The following is a 16,339-nucleotide window of genomic DNA, read 5'->3' as shown; positions in this document are numbered from 1 at the left end:
CTGCTTTCATTGGCTTGCAGGACTCGCACATTTAACTAACCAGGGACATAAATCTTTCTGATTGTGATTAGTATTCCTATTAGCTGATCTAAGAGATGAGCATTCTCAATAGCTCAACAACTGGGTTCAGCCTCTCTTCTAATTTGTTCACACTAATTTAGCCAAATTCATTAATGACTTCAAATCATTCTTCTGAAGTGATATTTCATTTATTTTGGTAAAATATTTATAAATATTTGCCATTATATTTTTCCATAATAAAACACAATAGGTGATGCAGTGGTGCAGCAGTTAGAGCTGTTGCCTCATAGCAAGAGGTTCTCCTGTTCGATTCTTGACTAGGGTGAATTCAGTGCGGAGTCTGCACTTTCTCCCTGCAATCGTGTGGGTTTCCTCTGGCTGCTCCGGTTTCCTCCCACATTCCAAAGACATGCATCTGGAGTGTTTCTCCCTGGGCCTCCACTGCAAATGGGCTCTGTCCCAGTCGGACTTTTCTGGTAGACAATTGTTAAATAAAATAAAATAAATAAAAACAGATGAAAGTAACACTGAGTTTGTTTCACCTGGACTTTGATACCATCTCTAGCCATTTAGCAAAACTTCCCTGTTGATTCTCCAGTTGTTTTATTTTTATTTATTTTGATACTTGCTTTCTTTCAACTTTCTATATTATGTTTCAAATGATACAGTTTTAATGATATACCTCTGTCAGATTCTACTGGTAATAAACCTTGGCGTGACAAGACTTTTAGCTTACTCTTGTAGGAGCTTAGTTTTCCACTATTCTGTTTAATGTCACAGATCTGTGGCACTATGGTTTATGTTAATTTTGATCATTTTACTATTTCATGATTAACTCGATCTGATTTTTTTTCAAGACTATCCATAGTTCACAGCATTGCGATCTTCATTATTCTTACATGAATGTGACTTAACTGTTTTACTAAACATTAGTAAAACAGTTAAGGCATTTTACTCCATTTATAGATTACAGCAGGGACCTTTTAATGGTCATCTGTCCTCTGATCATCCAAGGGAATGTTTTATCATCTGTAGGAGGTATCTTATTTGCAAAAATCAAAGGGATCATTACTGTTTTCACTCTGGTCAAGCGGCTCCTGGGCAGAGTCTGTGATTTTGATTTCTGAAGTACCTCACTGGGGCAAAACATCTTGCTGTCCTGCACTATGTAATGCTGTACAATAGACCAATGACTCCTGATAACTATCTCAGGCAAAAGTGGAGACCTGTGGTCCAGATTCCTTATGTGGGTACTATATTACAACTCCAAGTTAGTGCAGAACAAGGCAGAGATCATCTCTATCCAGTTGATGCATTACAAACCTGTGAGTGGAGGTAACAGATAACTGGCTCAGTAACAACTCTGGTAAAACTCTGGTGTATATCATGCCCCCAAGGTTTCTGTTATCTAGCACCCCTACTCAGATATGACTGGGGAAGAGGATGTCATGTTTTATCTGTTACTCTTACCACTATCCTGGACATCTGGTTGAATTAGCCAACTCCCTTGAATATATCATAGGCACAGGAGCAAATTATCACCTCATCTATTGTCCACTATGTTGTGGAAGTACATTCCTGTAAGAGTTCAAGGACCTCATCATCATCATTTCATTTCTGATTAGTCTAAGTTAGTTAACAAGGAGTGACTTCAGCATTCAGGTCAACAAGGATTCTGAGGCCCTTCTAAAATATTTTTTTGTATTATAAAATTATTCTGATTTGCTCACATACTTATCTGTGCAACCCATACATGTAGCTGTATTCCATCATGGTGTGATTACCATTGACCTAGGCATGGAACCTGTCTCAGGTTCTGACCAATGCCTTGGTACATGTGTGGGTGGGATCTCCTGGGTGGTATTCCCCAATCCTGGTTTGGAGTAGTGCAGGAATTTTAAATCTTGTTAACCTTTAAGTCCTTTGTTCTCTTCTACATCCAATTTCAGAGAAGACCAGTGTAAGTGACCTATATGGATTAGTCTCTGGCACTTATTGCCTACTGGGTATACCTGGTTTACCTCATGGCTTGTCAGTCATGGCATTATTCTGACCTCCAAACATTAAAGATACTGGAAAAAGGTTTCAGCACAGATAATGACAAACAACTGTTGGGAGGATAAACTTAGAGTGGAGATGCAGTACTCTGTACCAATCAGAAATTTCCCTTAAGGAAACTACTTGTTTTGTAACTCTCTTTTGACACCTTTAGGGAACATGCACTGTAGTCAACTTCTGACCATCACTCAGGACTGAAGTCCCACAGGGTTCTAGTTTCACAGTATCTTGTTTGGTGTACCTTTTTGTTCTCTGGGTAATTATACACAGAGAACAAGCTTGCAGTACCACAGCTATGTTGATGACATGCAGCGCTACTTCTCCTTCCTTTGGAATACCATGTTGGTCATGAATTTCCTAGTGGATGCTCTGGATGGTAAAAATGACTGGATGGTTAGCAATCAGCTTAAACCTACAAAACCAAGACAGTTGCCATAGCTCTACATGGCATACTCAGGGATTCAAATTTACCTCTTGAGCACCTGGAATACGTAAAAGAGTAAAATGTTTCAGTTTGTGTCCATAACAGATTGTTACCCAAGTAATCAAATGATGACAGGCTTATAATTAACAAATATGTGTCAGCCGTTATTAAGTTTTAATGCTTCTGTCTAAGGAATACTGCCTGGATCAAGCACCTTATTCCACTTGATGACCTGGGTGGTGGTGTTCGCATCTTGGTTCCTCCACATCTAGGTTATTGTAACTCCCTATACCTGAGGCTTCTGGACAGCGAACATGATTGTTTGCAACTGGTGCAAAACCCTGCTGCCAGGCTACTGTCTGGTCCTTCAAATTACCATCATACTGCACCAATCACTTGGTGCCTCCCAGTGGTGGCTTGTTTGAGCTTGTATTATCTACAATGTTTTGATTTTGGTGCACCTGGCTCACAACCTGAAAAGGTTACTTGTTTCTCACCATCTGGCCTATGCCTTATAATAAACCACCTTGGGGACTCCTGATCACTCTTTAGAATGTAGTGTGATTCCTCTGAAATTTGCTACTTTGCTTATAAGGCTCTGCTCTTCAAATACTCCATAACTCTGCTATTTTGAAAACGCTACTCTCAATTCATGTATTCTAATTAACCTTTTAATATTATTCAATTTTTATCTAGTTATTCTATCTCATTCAGATTTTACCAGCAAGTGATGTTCATGTTTTGGACACACTTGCATTTGTACTCAATCTAATTTTAAGTTTATTTTACTGCAGAGTATTTATCTACAAGCACTTAAGCATGAACTTGATGAATAACTTAAATGGCTACCAAGAATTATGTTTTTTGTTCTCAGTTTCATCAAAATATAGCAAATCTCCTCATCATGTATGGGGGGGGGGGGGGGAACTCCACCATAACTGGTCATAAACAAGCTTACACAGGTAGCAGAAGGGGCTGAAAGAGCCAACAGGCAATCTCAAAGCAAGTGACTTGAGGTCATGCAAAAGCTGGGGACAGAAAACCATTAAAAAAATAAAGTATCTTCATGTATGCTACTGTTTTTTGCCTCAGCTGGATGCCTAGGTCATGTCTGAAAAGGTTAACAATATTAATTTACCCATCATAAAAATTAAATTATTACTATTAAATATATGATCTACTACACCTCCAATTCACTATCCAATATCTTCTCTATGTGCACAATCTGTGACTATCAACTTATTTCTCCAAATACCTTAATGACAAAGCTCATGTGTGCCTAGCATCAGTCATCTGGCTATGCACAGTAGCCCAGTTCATCTAACAGTATAGGGAAGAACTGTTAAGGACAAAGGTCAAAGGGAAGACAAAAAAAGTTTTCTCTTAATGTGAAAATAGTCCTGCCTAAAGCTCACCCATCATAGGAAGAGTAACCTTTGCTCAAGAGGCAAAAAAAAAAACTGAAGGTGACAATTCTGTCTTTACAACTGAAGCTCCTACTGCTGCTCATAGCATACATCACTACCTGCTCAACTTAAGGATGTCAGAACATGTAAAGATAGTCATTACACTGATGCTTACTTCTCGCAGAATCCCATTCCTCTTATCAATCTCCTGCAACAATGATTCTTATGACGAATATCATAATTATTTTCCATTCAGATGAATGATGTCTAAAGACAGAATATCTGCAAGGGAATTCTTTATTTTGGGAATATGGATCATTGCCATGAAAAATCAAGTCAAAGATATTCTTTATAAAGAGATGGAGTATAAATTAAAGTATCACCTTGTATGTTTAGAAACCAAATCACTGTAAGGCTGCCTAACCTTTTCAGCAAGTGGCTCGGCTTATGGAAGAATTACCATCTATATAGCACACATATGACCATTTAGAAAACTCAGTCAAAGGGTAAGTACCCTATCAAGGCAGGCACTGGCTCTGACAGTTTATTTTAACCAGGGTATGGTGCCATAAACATCAGGGTATGGTGCCATAAACAGGGCCCTCATCTGAAAATATACTGGGAGGAGGTGATCAAGCGCAGAGAAATGTCAGATGACTAGTAATTGAAGAAGATTGCAACCAATGACCCAATGACTCATGGCAGGCTAGTGGAGATGTACTGAAAGATGTGCCAGTGGGAGTAAGAAAATGTGAGGCACCATTACAGCCAAACAAGCTGAGCAGGAACAGAGTTTCAATCATGCAGTTCTGAGCTGAAGGTGGTTCTGTAGTTGGGTGGTAATGACTGGAATGAACTTCCCAACCTGTCAAAAGCATCATGCAAGTAAACAGAACTACTACATGAGGCAAACAGTGGACAGGAGATTTGAGACAAAACACTTAACCTGCAGACTAAATAATTTCAACTTGAATGTATTACTTATTTGTTTGTTTACTAGGTGGACAGACTGATCAAATTGGACCCTTTTCAGTCATGACTCAGGCACAAGGCATTAAATGATAAGTATATCATTAGCAATATTAACTAATTTATCACTGTTTCTGCATTTTCTGTGTGTTTCTACCAAAAAAAAAAACAAAAAAATAATCCTTGTTTTCCCGCCTTCCTCGACTAGTTTAGACCAGTTTACAGGCATTGCTGTACTGTGCGCTGTGGTGTAGTTCCTGTGTTGTCCATTACCTTACTTGGATAGAAGGAAGTTTCTTTGCTCACCAGTGGGAGTGGGGAGCCTTGAGCAGCCTACCTGTCCTTGGGGGAAGTGACCTCAGCACAAGAAGCTGTAGTAATTGGTTGTTTGGGACCATTTCCAGCTCTTTTGTAGTTCACTGTTTAAAATCGTCGTACGCATAGCGCAGCACCGGTTAAACAAGGTTAAACTTTTTGTGGCTCCGCCAAGTCTGTTCTTCAAATTTTCCCCTAAGGAAGCTCTACTCTTAGTATAACCAGACTACTCACTGTATTATAAGCCTAGCACTTGTTCTCAATACTTCTCGACTAGGTAAGCACTCTCGTACTAAGTAAAGCACTACATCTACTTACCACCCCTGTGAATACCCACTTCCCTTAAAGGTATACCACTCCCTTATACTGTTCTAGCATGTCGAGTGGTAGATTACTGGCATCGTCTCCAGTTCAGCTGGTCAATCTGGGCATCTACAGACATTGCCAACATACTGGCTGACAGGTTCAGTGCAAACTTCTCCCCCCCTCCCCCCCAAAAGGAGAGATATCTATACCAAGCGATTGCAGCCCCCCAAACATCTCCACCGCCCAAGTGAGAACTGCTCTCTCCAAAGCAAAAAACACAGCATCCATGGGACCTGATGGTGTCCCCGGCTGTGTACTCCACGAACTCAATGAGGAATTAAACCCACAGCTAGGACAGCTGTTTAATCAAAGTCTTACCTCTGGATCATTCAGGAGTGGCGCACTGCAACTGTGGTCCCACTTCACAAAGGCGGTGCCTCCACCGACCCTGGAAATTACCGGCCCATTAGCTTGACAAGCCTTATCTGCAAAGCCATGGAGAGGATCATAATGGACCTCATAAATAAAGACATAGGGAATTTGCAGACTTTGGATCCAACCCAGTTTGGCTTTGTCAAAGGCAGATCATGCCTTTTAAACTTGGTTGACTTCTTGAAACAGTCACCAAAGCCATTGGCGAGGAAAGGCAGTCCATACAGCCTACCTCGATCTGGCTAAGGCCTTCGATACAATACCCCACTCGGGTATCATTGAAAAACTCATCAGCTTAAATGTTAACCCATACATCACAAGATGGGTTGCAAACTGGCTGAGTGACAGAACCCACAGGGTCAGAGTTGCTGGCGCCATGTCAGACTCAAAGCCTGTCACAAGTGGTGTCCCACAGGGCTCAGTCCTGGGCCCACTCTTGTTTGGCATCTACTTTTCCGAAGTACAAGCAAACACAGGAGGGTTATGGCTGACAAAGTTTGCAGATGACTTAGTAGAAAACACATCTGACACAGATATCCTTCAGAAGGGTCTCACAGAAACGGATAACTGGTGCCAGAGCCACGGCCTGAAGTTAAATGCCAAAAAATGCATAGTCATACCCTTTGGGAAAAACAAGGTTACCCCTAGCTACCAAATAGGTGGCAATCTGCTGAGCACAGAAGAAGTTATCAGGGACCTGGGGACCCAGGTTGATAGTAGTCTGTCATTCGACACCCATGTAGCTAAAGTAGTTAGGAAGACCTTCTACATTGCCCACCTTATCATGAAGGGATTCTCATCTAGATCAAGGGAGGTCATAGTCTCCCTTTACTCATCACTCATCAGACCAATGATTGAGTACAATGCCCCATTCGGGATGTATCTGACCCGACACTTGCAGCAGCTGGAGAGGCCACAAAAGTTCCTCACCAAAAGGATAAAGGGTCTCAAAAATCTGTCCTATGCTGCCCGACTGAAAGAACTCCAGCTCTATTCAGTCGCTTGCTCAGAGGTGACCTTTGCCTAACATACAAGTCCATGTCAAACCCAGATTTGATGAATATGCTTCACCTCAAAAAAATCTAGATCCATCAGAGCCACAAGGGCGGGAGACTTAAACCTCGACACGGCTATTAATAGGACGTGCTGGAGGGATAGATTCATCACCCAAAGACTCCCTATGCTGTGGAACAAAATCCCGGTACATGTGAGGCAGAGCACCTCGCTGGCCTTGTTCAAGAGAAATCTTGATCAATGGATGGGAGATCGCAGATATACCCCAGGGATTACCTCAGTGTCACTGCTCGACAGAGGCACAGCAAAATAATGGGTATAGTTCCCCATACTAAAGGGGTGGCGTAAGCCACAAAACGATGGGCTAGGCTTGTAAATGCCCTCGGGCAGATAGCCTAGTATGAACCTATGAACCTATCTTGAGACAATGCTACAATTGTCTCATGTACACAGACAACCCTCTCCTCCTCCCAACAAACACAAATACATGTGAGAGATGCAACTATATAGCCAAACTGGAGGCTGAACTCTCTCATCTCAGGGCTGGCATGACCAGACAGGAGGAGATGGCAACCACACACACAACAATCCCAGTCCCACATAGACCTACCACAACTGCAAACCAAACACATAAAAACATAAAGAGATACTCGGAGGCTCTAATAAAAAACTTACCAAAACAACAGAGGCTCCCAAAGCAGACATCCAAAAATCCACCACCTCAAAACACATGCAACACATACTTCAATAAATCAGTGTGTCGACCAATCGCAGCCCTTAAGGCCAAACACCTTGCCTGATACACTAGTAATAGATGACTCCATAGTCAGACACAATGATGTCCTACTGACCAGGCTGAACAAGGAGAAGGTGACTGTGAGCTGTCTATCGGGAGCTAGGATCCACCACATAACACACGCACTCAGGTCACTCCAAAGCAAGTACAAATATGACTCTGTCATTGTCCATGCTGGTGTGAATGACCCGAGACGTACCTCCCTGGACTACATGAAAAGAGACAAAGAGGAGCTCTCCGATTATGTAGCCCAGGCTGGTATGACCTTGACTCTGAGCAGCATCTTGCCCTCACCAAGAATGATACCACAATACAAAGACAAGATGATCAGCTTTAACAATTGGCTCAAGTACTGGTGTCATTATAAGGGGATCCAATGTCTGTCTGCCTGGGATGATATGTTGGACAAGCCACGCTGCCCAAGGGATGGCTTACACCTGTCACCACTGGGCTTCTGGATATTGGCTAAGGCTCTTGCCACCCCCATAGTGCCTTTTTTAGGCAATGCTCAAAAGACAAACCCACCTCCTTAGAAAACAAAAATGGAAAAAAACTAAGGGTAATGCTGCTCAACGCCAGAAGTCTAAATCTCAAGATGCAGGCACTTGATGCACTCCTCAGCATGGAGAACATCGACGTCTGTGCAGTAACTGAAACCTGGTTCAAGGCTCCTGAGAGCACCCCAGCGCTACCAGGCTATACCTCGTATCATGCTTTTCGGCCCCAAAACCTAGGCTGAACCACAAAGGGAGGGGTCCATATTCATAAAGGACACCCACACCTCCAGGTTAGTAGCAACACATGAAGCATCAGAGACCATATAGGTGCAACTAACCATAGGCAAAACTGCTACACAACTGGTAGCATGTTACAGACCACCCTCCCAATCTCAAGAACCCCACTCAGCCTTCTTGAAGACATTGGAGGATATGAATGTATCACAAAATACCATCATACTGGGAGACTTCAACTACCCAAACATAGATTGGGTACATTATTCTAGCCCTAATACCCTAGCCTAAAGGTTCCTGGAATTCATAAATTCAAATGCACTGGAACAACTAGTCACCTCTCCCACTAGGGGAGATAATATACTAGACCTGATCATCACAAACATGGGGACAAAATGCTCCACACCGGAAGTATACCCCTCACTAGTGAGATCTGACCACAAAGTAATCACCCTGGATATACATATCCCACCTCCACCCCCAGCACAAAAGACCACAGTAAAAAGCTTCTCAAAAGCAGACTTCACTCTTCTTAAGACTGAGATGGTATCCTTTAAGCCCACTGTGCCAGTGGATACCAAATCCCACAATGCCGAATCCTTCACAACTGCTTTCTATGGACATCTCCAAGAATGCATGGATCATGCAATCCCAAACAAATCCAAGTCCCTCTCCACCAAATGTAAGCGTCCTGTCTGGTGGACCTCAGCCATAAACAAATTGTATAACAAAAGAAGGAAGCTACTGCACGTCAGAGCGAAATCCCATGAAGGGAAGACATCTCTGATCAACATTAGCAGAAAACTACGTTCTCTCATAAAAACATCCAAGGCAAACTTTGAGAGAAAAATCGCTAAGGACATTAAAGATAACCACAAAGCCTTCTTCAGCTATGTTAGAAACCTGGGCGGAAACCCTCAGATATGCTCAGAGTTGGTTCACAACAACAAAAAAATACACTGAACCCACAGATATTGCTAACATTCTGGCTGACAGGTTCAGTGCAAATTTCTCGCCTCCTTCACCCCAAAAGAAGAAATACGTATCCCAGCTGAATGTAATCTCCCTGTCATCTCAGATGTCCAAGTGAGAACGGCCCTAAACAAAGCAAAAAACACAGCATCAATGGGACCTGGCGGTATCCCGGGTGCGTGTTCGTGAACTCAAGAGGAGCTAAACCCACACATAAAAATGCTATTTAACCTTAGCCTTACGGGATATGTACCTGAACACTGGCATACAGCAACAGTGGTCCCACTCCACAAGGGGGGTGCCTCTACAGACCCTGGAAACTACCGCCCCATAAGCTTGACTAGCCTGGTCTGCAAAGCTATGGAAAGAATCATTATGGAACTCATAAACGGAGACATAGAGGACCTACAGACGCTTGACCCCACCCAGTTCGGCTTTGTAAAGGGCAGATCCTGCCTTTTAAACCTGGTTGACTTTTTCGAAACAGTCACTAGAGCCATTGATGAGGGCAAAGCAGTCCATACAGCATACCTGGACTTGGCTAAGGTCTTCAACACAATACCCCACTCAGGCATCATAGATAAGCTAAACAGCTTAAAAGTAAACCCTTATGTCACTAGATGGGTTGCAAACTGGCTAAAGGACAGAACCCATAAAGTTAAAATCGCTGGAGCAATGTCAGACTCAAAGCCAGTCACAAGTGGTGTCCCACAGGGATCTGTCCTGGGACCCCTCTTGTTCGGCATTTATTTCTCAGATGTTAAAGCAAACATGGGAGGGCTGTGGCTGACAAAGTGCAGATGACTGCAAACTAGGCGCCATAGTCGATACACCAGCAGATACAGACATCCTACAAAAAGGCCTCACTGAAACGGACAACTGGTGCCGTAGTCACGGCCTTAAACTAAACGCCAAAAAATGTATAGTCATCCCTTTTGGAAAAAACAACAAAGTACCCACAAATTATCACATAGACAGCAACCCACTGAATACGGAAAAAGTAATCAGAGACCTAGGGACCCAAGTAGACAGCGACCTCTCATTTGACGCCAAAGTGGTTAGAAAAACATTCTACCTTGCACACCTCATCATGAAGGGTTTAACATCCAGATCCAAGGATGTCATTGTACCCCTATATTCCTCCCTCATCAGACCCATGATTGAGTACAATGCCCCATTTGGTATGTACCTCACCCGGCACTTGCAACAGCTGGAGAGACCACAAAAGTACCTCACCAAAAGGATCAAGGGTCTCCAACATATGTCTTATTCTGCCAGACTAAAGAAACTTCAGCTCTATTCAGTAGCATAACTCCTGCTCAGAGGTGATCTCTGCCTGACGTACAAGGCCATGTCCAATCAGGATCTGATGGACATGCTCCACCTCAAAAAATCCAAATCCATCAGGACCACGAGAGCTAAAGACTTGAACCTCGGCACAAGTATGAATAGGACATGCTGGAGGGATAGATTCATAACCCAGAGGCTTCCCATGCTTTGGAACAGGATCCCAGTTAGTATTAGGCAGAGCCCCTCACTGACTCTCTTCAAGAGAAATCTTGATGAGTGGATGGGAGATCGTAAGTTTACCCCAGGGGTCACATCTGTGTCACTGCTAGACAGGGGCACAGTAAACTAATTCTATTACATAAGGGGACCTTCACTGTGTCACTACTAGACAGAGGCACAGTATTCTAGATTTATTCTGTACATTTTTGTACCATTTCATGGGGTGGCAAAAGCCACATCACTATGGCTAGGCTTACAAATGCCCCAGGGCAGATAGCCTAGTACTATACTATGAAACTATGAAAACATCCACACATATAAAGGAGTGCTGCATCTTAACACATGTACAGAAAGATGGTGTACAGTGAACATTACACATCAAAATACAGGGTAAAAGAGAAGACATTTTCTATAATTCTCCACCTGAATACTGAAGGTATATGAACTGTAATGCACCGGATGACCTATATACAGGGATTAAAAAGTAAAAATGATTATATGGAGACTGACATTATACAGCACAATAATATGTGCACAAAAGTGGTGTACATAAGCAAAAGTATATAACAGTATACAGGATATCAGATGACAGCTTCTATACTAAGTACCCAAAGGCAATGCTGAATTTCAGCACTTGATACAACCTATGACTGAGATTCAAAATTATCTGAGTTTATTGAAAACAAGCTCAGATTTGTAGCAAAGTAGCTTTACTTCATTATGGTCAAAAACAAGTTCACACTGTTTCAGTTATGTAAACTGCCCATCTGCTGCAGATAACATAGGTTAGAGCTAGCAACAAAGCTTTGTGTAATGTAATACAAAAGCTGTATCAAAGGTGCCAGCTGCCTGTTGAGTAAATCAGTAACGGGTTGCTAACTTTACAAAGTATGCGGATGGCACAAAGATGCAGTAAGTAGTACTGCCACCTCACAGTAAGAGATTCTCCAGTTTATTCTTGGATGGAGTGCTTTTTGTGCAGTATGCATGCCTTCCATGCATCTGTATGGGACTTTTCCTCCACTTTTTAAAGACTTGCAGACTGATAGGATGATAAGGCAATATTACCAAATCCCTTAAGGTGTATGAGTAGTATAGATGTGCATTCTCCTATTAACTGGTGTCCTTCAAAGCTTTGCACTCAGTGGCTGCAGAATAGGCTTTGGCATTCTTGTGACATTGGAAAGATAACATCAGTTACAAAAAACTGACAGAAGACTTGACCATTTTAAGAAACTCAGCTGTACACAGCAGTATTCTCACTTCTGCAGACAGCACTCTCATACAGTATGGTCTATAGAGGAAACAGAGTGTTACTTTATGGTAAGTGCATGCTTTGATACAGTTGGGCAGCTTCACATAGCAGGGTGATCTTATACTCCTTTCAGGTAAGGTATTTTGTTTATGGAGATTATGGAGAGCAGATATTCTAGAAGATTTTATATTACGAGTGCAGTCTTGTCGTTGAAAATTCATTTGTTTAAATAAGAAAAAAGCAGGTATGTGTTATCAAAAAGTCATTTTTTCTTTATCATTCATTCAGTTGATGCTCAAGATGTTATGCTTTTACTCTATCATTCACCCATTTAGGTTAGGAGGTGTGTGTGTGTATACACACTTTATATATATATATATATATATATATATATATATATATATATATATATATATAAAATGTGTAGATATACATACGCATGCACACACACACACCTCCTAACCCAGAACCCAGCAGAAACATAGTAGAAAGTGTGCTTGTTAGTTGTTGTTATAGGTGGAGAGGATGTTATTTACATATGCATTGCAGTTTTTAATGTTATGGTCTCAATGTTATGAAATTCAACAAACACCCAAATAATGACATCTGTTTTGTTGATACAGTTTGGTTGACAAGTGTGCAGGACTGATAATCTTGGGGTTGGGGAAAATGGCTCTTCCTCAGGGATTGTGCAATCTCTGAGTTAGTTTATACAATTAGTGAACAGCAATTTTCTTTTGCATGAACCAGTGCTGTGCTTCGGAGCATGCTCATTAGGATGTCAAGGTTTTTTCTCCTCCCCTAACCTTTTGAGGTCAGTGTTTTTAGCGTTGATCTACTGAAATTAAGATCAACTTTCATACATCTGTATAGCTATATATTCATACATATGCATGCATACGCACTCATACCTCTCAACTGTCCAGATTTTTGCCTCATATTTTTGGTCTGTTTCTCATAAAACCTGTGGTTTTCTGGCAAATCACTGAGTGCTGAAGTTACTAAATGACGACACACATTTAAGTTTCAGACCTTCTATCATCCAGAAAATGCATGCTGATGCAAAAACTGTTATTCTAGCAACTTTTTAAGTTTATAAGATCAATAATTAAAATCTGTCTCTATTTTTGGACCTCTGTCCCCCCCATTATTTTTGGCTTTGCCTAGATTTCTTGCAGTAACAGGTTGAGAGGTCCGATACACACAAATACATATGGCATTTTCTGATGCTAGTGCTGTGACTGTTATTCCACTTTCTGACTGCAGTCAGAGGACATTGTGAGCTATGATGCTCCTTTCTAGCAGTGACAGAAACTAAGAAATATTGTAGGGGGCTCTAAGCAAAATGCTGATTTTGGTTTATGCTTTTTAATATGCCATTTAAAAGAAGATATGGGATCAAGGTGGATTTCCAAGTATTTGAATGAAGACACATTCTCAATTTTCAGGTTTGGTGCAGTAAGTTGTCCAGGTAAAATGCACCAATGAGCACAATTATTGTTTTCTCAAAGTTAGTTTGGAGCTTACGTGCTAGGTATCCCTGGGAAAGTTAGGCTACATCTTGCCCTATATCATAGCAAATGTTATCAGGATTAGTGTACGCTAGTACTACAGTGCCATCCACAAAGTGATACATTTGCATACAAAACACCTCCCTAAGCAATAGGCCAGAGGAGTAGGAGAAAGGTTGAGACTGCCCTATGTGAGGATCAAACTCACGACCTTCAGATTATGAGACTGACGTGCTACCTACTGCATTAACAAGGTTTCAAAAACTTCAGGGTGCATCTAATGGGGATAGTAGTAGGACTAAAAGCAAATCAGTATAGAGTTCTGCAGGAAGTTAAGTTGATACAATATATGTTTTACATTTGAGAATGATATCCCTACTTTCAAGACAGCTGCTTAACCACTTAGTAACTTGCAGGGCACTACCCCATATGTCCAGCTACAACAGGGTAGGTTGTTTACTTTACTAAATATCCTTTTTAGCTTAATAAATAGACCCAGTCAGCTGATGATTCATTATAAGAAAGTATTTCAAGAATTTTAAGAACTTAAGTTATAGTAACCCTTTTAAATTGGGGTGGTATATAAAATTCTCTTGTAAGTGTGAAAAGTTAGGGTTAAACTGAGCCAGTTTAGATATGCCTTAGGTTCAGTAGGATGAACAAAAAGTTCTGTCAATAAGAGGTCTGCAGAAAACGAAAGGGAAACTACCTGTTGTAAAAGGATTCTGAAGCTAGATCATTGACAGTGGAACACTTCTGAACTCGATAATCAGGTAATGCAAGGCTGTGCGATATTAACCTAGTCTTTGGGTGTCCATCCTTACCTCTGTTGACTGGGAGCTGGAGCATCGGAATTCACAGTATTGGATAAACTGCTGCACTACTTGCTTTAAAACTTGACATCATTATAAAACATAGTACCTGGCAAGAGTTGCCCGTGGGGGTAGGAAAGAATGAAACAGATGCATGTCAATTTGCTGAAGGAACTTTCATGGAGTGCTGAAACCAAAAAAAAAACTCACTGACCAGTGGAAGAGATCTTTGGCTTGTACCATTGGACTTCCTGTATTGCTAGTAGCTTGAAAGCACGCCATTCTTAGCCATCAAGGTTTTATGAGGGTAAATTCTGGCCTTTCTTACATGAACTGTGTGATATACAAGGAATCATCAGGAATGTATATTGGAATCTTCCATGCTACAGAGGAAGAGAACATGCCCAAAACACACTCTCAACTTGCCCTGCTGAACAAAGCAGAAGAGCAGGGAGGGTAGCATGCTCCAAAGAGGCAAACAGCTCAACCTCTGGAGTGCCCACCACTGAAAGACACTGGCTGTGAATCTACAGCTCAAGGACAAAATACTCAGAATCAACCAACTTGTTCACATCCTAGGATAAGTAAACTGTTGAGAATGTAATGACTCTGTTATGGTCCACTGCATGATAATTAGTGGCTCTTCAGACAGTGAGTAAGACTTTGTGTTTCCTTGTTTATGTACCAGATGATGGCCTCGTTTTCTGAATAGATAGAAAAAAACTCAGCATGGGAAGAAAGCATACCTCATGCACCATGTGAGAGCTTAAGTATGCCCCCCAACCTACAAGCAAAGCACCCACCCCAGAATTAGCTGTGGCTGTGACAACACAAAAGGAAGGCGCGTCAGAAGACTGCTGAGGACTGCCAACCATTTTGGAGCTCAACAACAATGGCTCATCATCAAAAATGGTCCATGACCAAGTGTTGGCCCTGAAGTCACTGACATTTGCAATCCAGTGAAACACCTATATTCTCAGGAGTGCAGATGGCACCATGAGGATTGCGGCAACAATTAAGCAAAAAATCACAACAGATTCCATGCCTGGGTCATGTGCTGCATTCTCATGCAGTCAGCAAAGGTCATGTTCTGCTGGGCCCTAAGGTCAGTAACAACACTGGAGAGTGCCAGCCATATGACAATTATCACAATCCTCTAAGAAGAATCAGAAGACTTCAAACCTATCGTTACTTTTAGGGATTACATCCATAGGAGTACCCATGCAAAGACATTTCCAAGGAGTCACTCAATGAGGCTACCAGACAATTTGCCTTGGAAGTGATGACCATCCACAGCAAACTGGAAGAATATTCTAAGAGATACTGATGTGCTAAAAGTGTCCATCTTATCCAATGATGTAATCCATGCACACAGTGGCAGCAACGGTACAAGCCTTAACTGGGTGACCTACTGAAACTGAATAAACTGTGATGGATGTGCCAGTTAGAGTCAATGAGACCCAGAATAGTCCACAACTCATTTGCTCCCTTCAGTACAAGAAAGGGGCACAAGTAAAATCCCTGAACCTCTTCTGAAACAATGTTACTTTTTAAACCTCAGCTTTGGCCGGCTAAGAACTTGCTGTATTCAACTGGACGTATAAGAGAATTTAAGTACCTTTATCTGCTTTTTATTTTCAAAAAAATACAGTATTTAAATTGATTTTAACTGTGTGGAAGGAATATTAACTGAACTGGAAGTTAGTCAGTGTTTGCTGAATTTTGTTATTGGCTAGTAATTACAGGTGTGACACATTCTTTGATTTCCTGTCCATGCCTATTTAAGTGGTACAGTGTGAAATATTTTC

The 16,339-nt window shown here is 41.5% G+C and overlaps 1 protein-coding gene and 1 non-coding gene across 2 annotated transcripts in view; both read right to left on the bottom strand.

Moving 5' to 3' along the window:
• TECR (trans-2,3-enoyl-CoA reductase) overlaps positions 1-16,339 on the bottom strand; it is a 722,978-nt gene that overhangs the window by 26,660 nt on the left and 679,979 nt on the right. The window lies entirely within an intron of this gene.
• On the bottom strand, positions 13,903-13,975 carry TRNAM-CAU. Its single transcript has one exon. It is a non-coding gene; the product is annotated as a tRNA-Met (tRNA).

Source organism: Protopterus annectens, chromosome 9.part0 (assembly GCF_019279795.1).
Source record: "Protopterus annectens isolate FY-2018-M chromosome 9.part0, PAN1.0, whole genome shotgun sequence".
Taxonomy (NCBI): Eukaryota; Metazoa; Chordata; order Ceratodontiformes; family Protopteridae; genus Protopterus; species Protopterus annectens.
The sequence above is the reverse complement of the archived record's forward strand: the minus strand, read 5'-3'. Positions and strand labels throughout refer to the sequence as shown.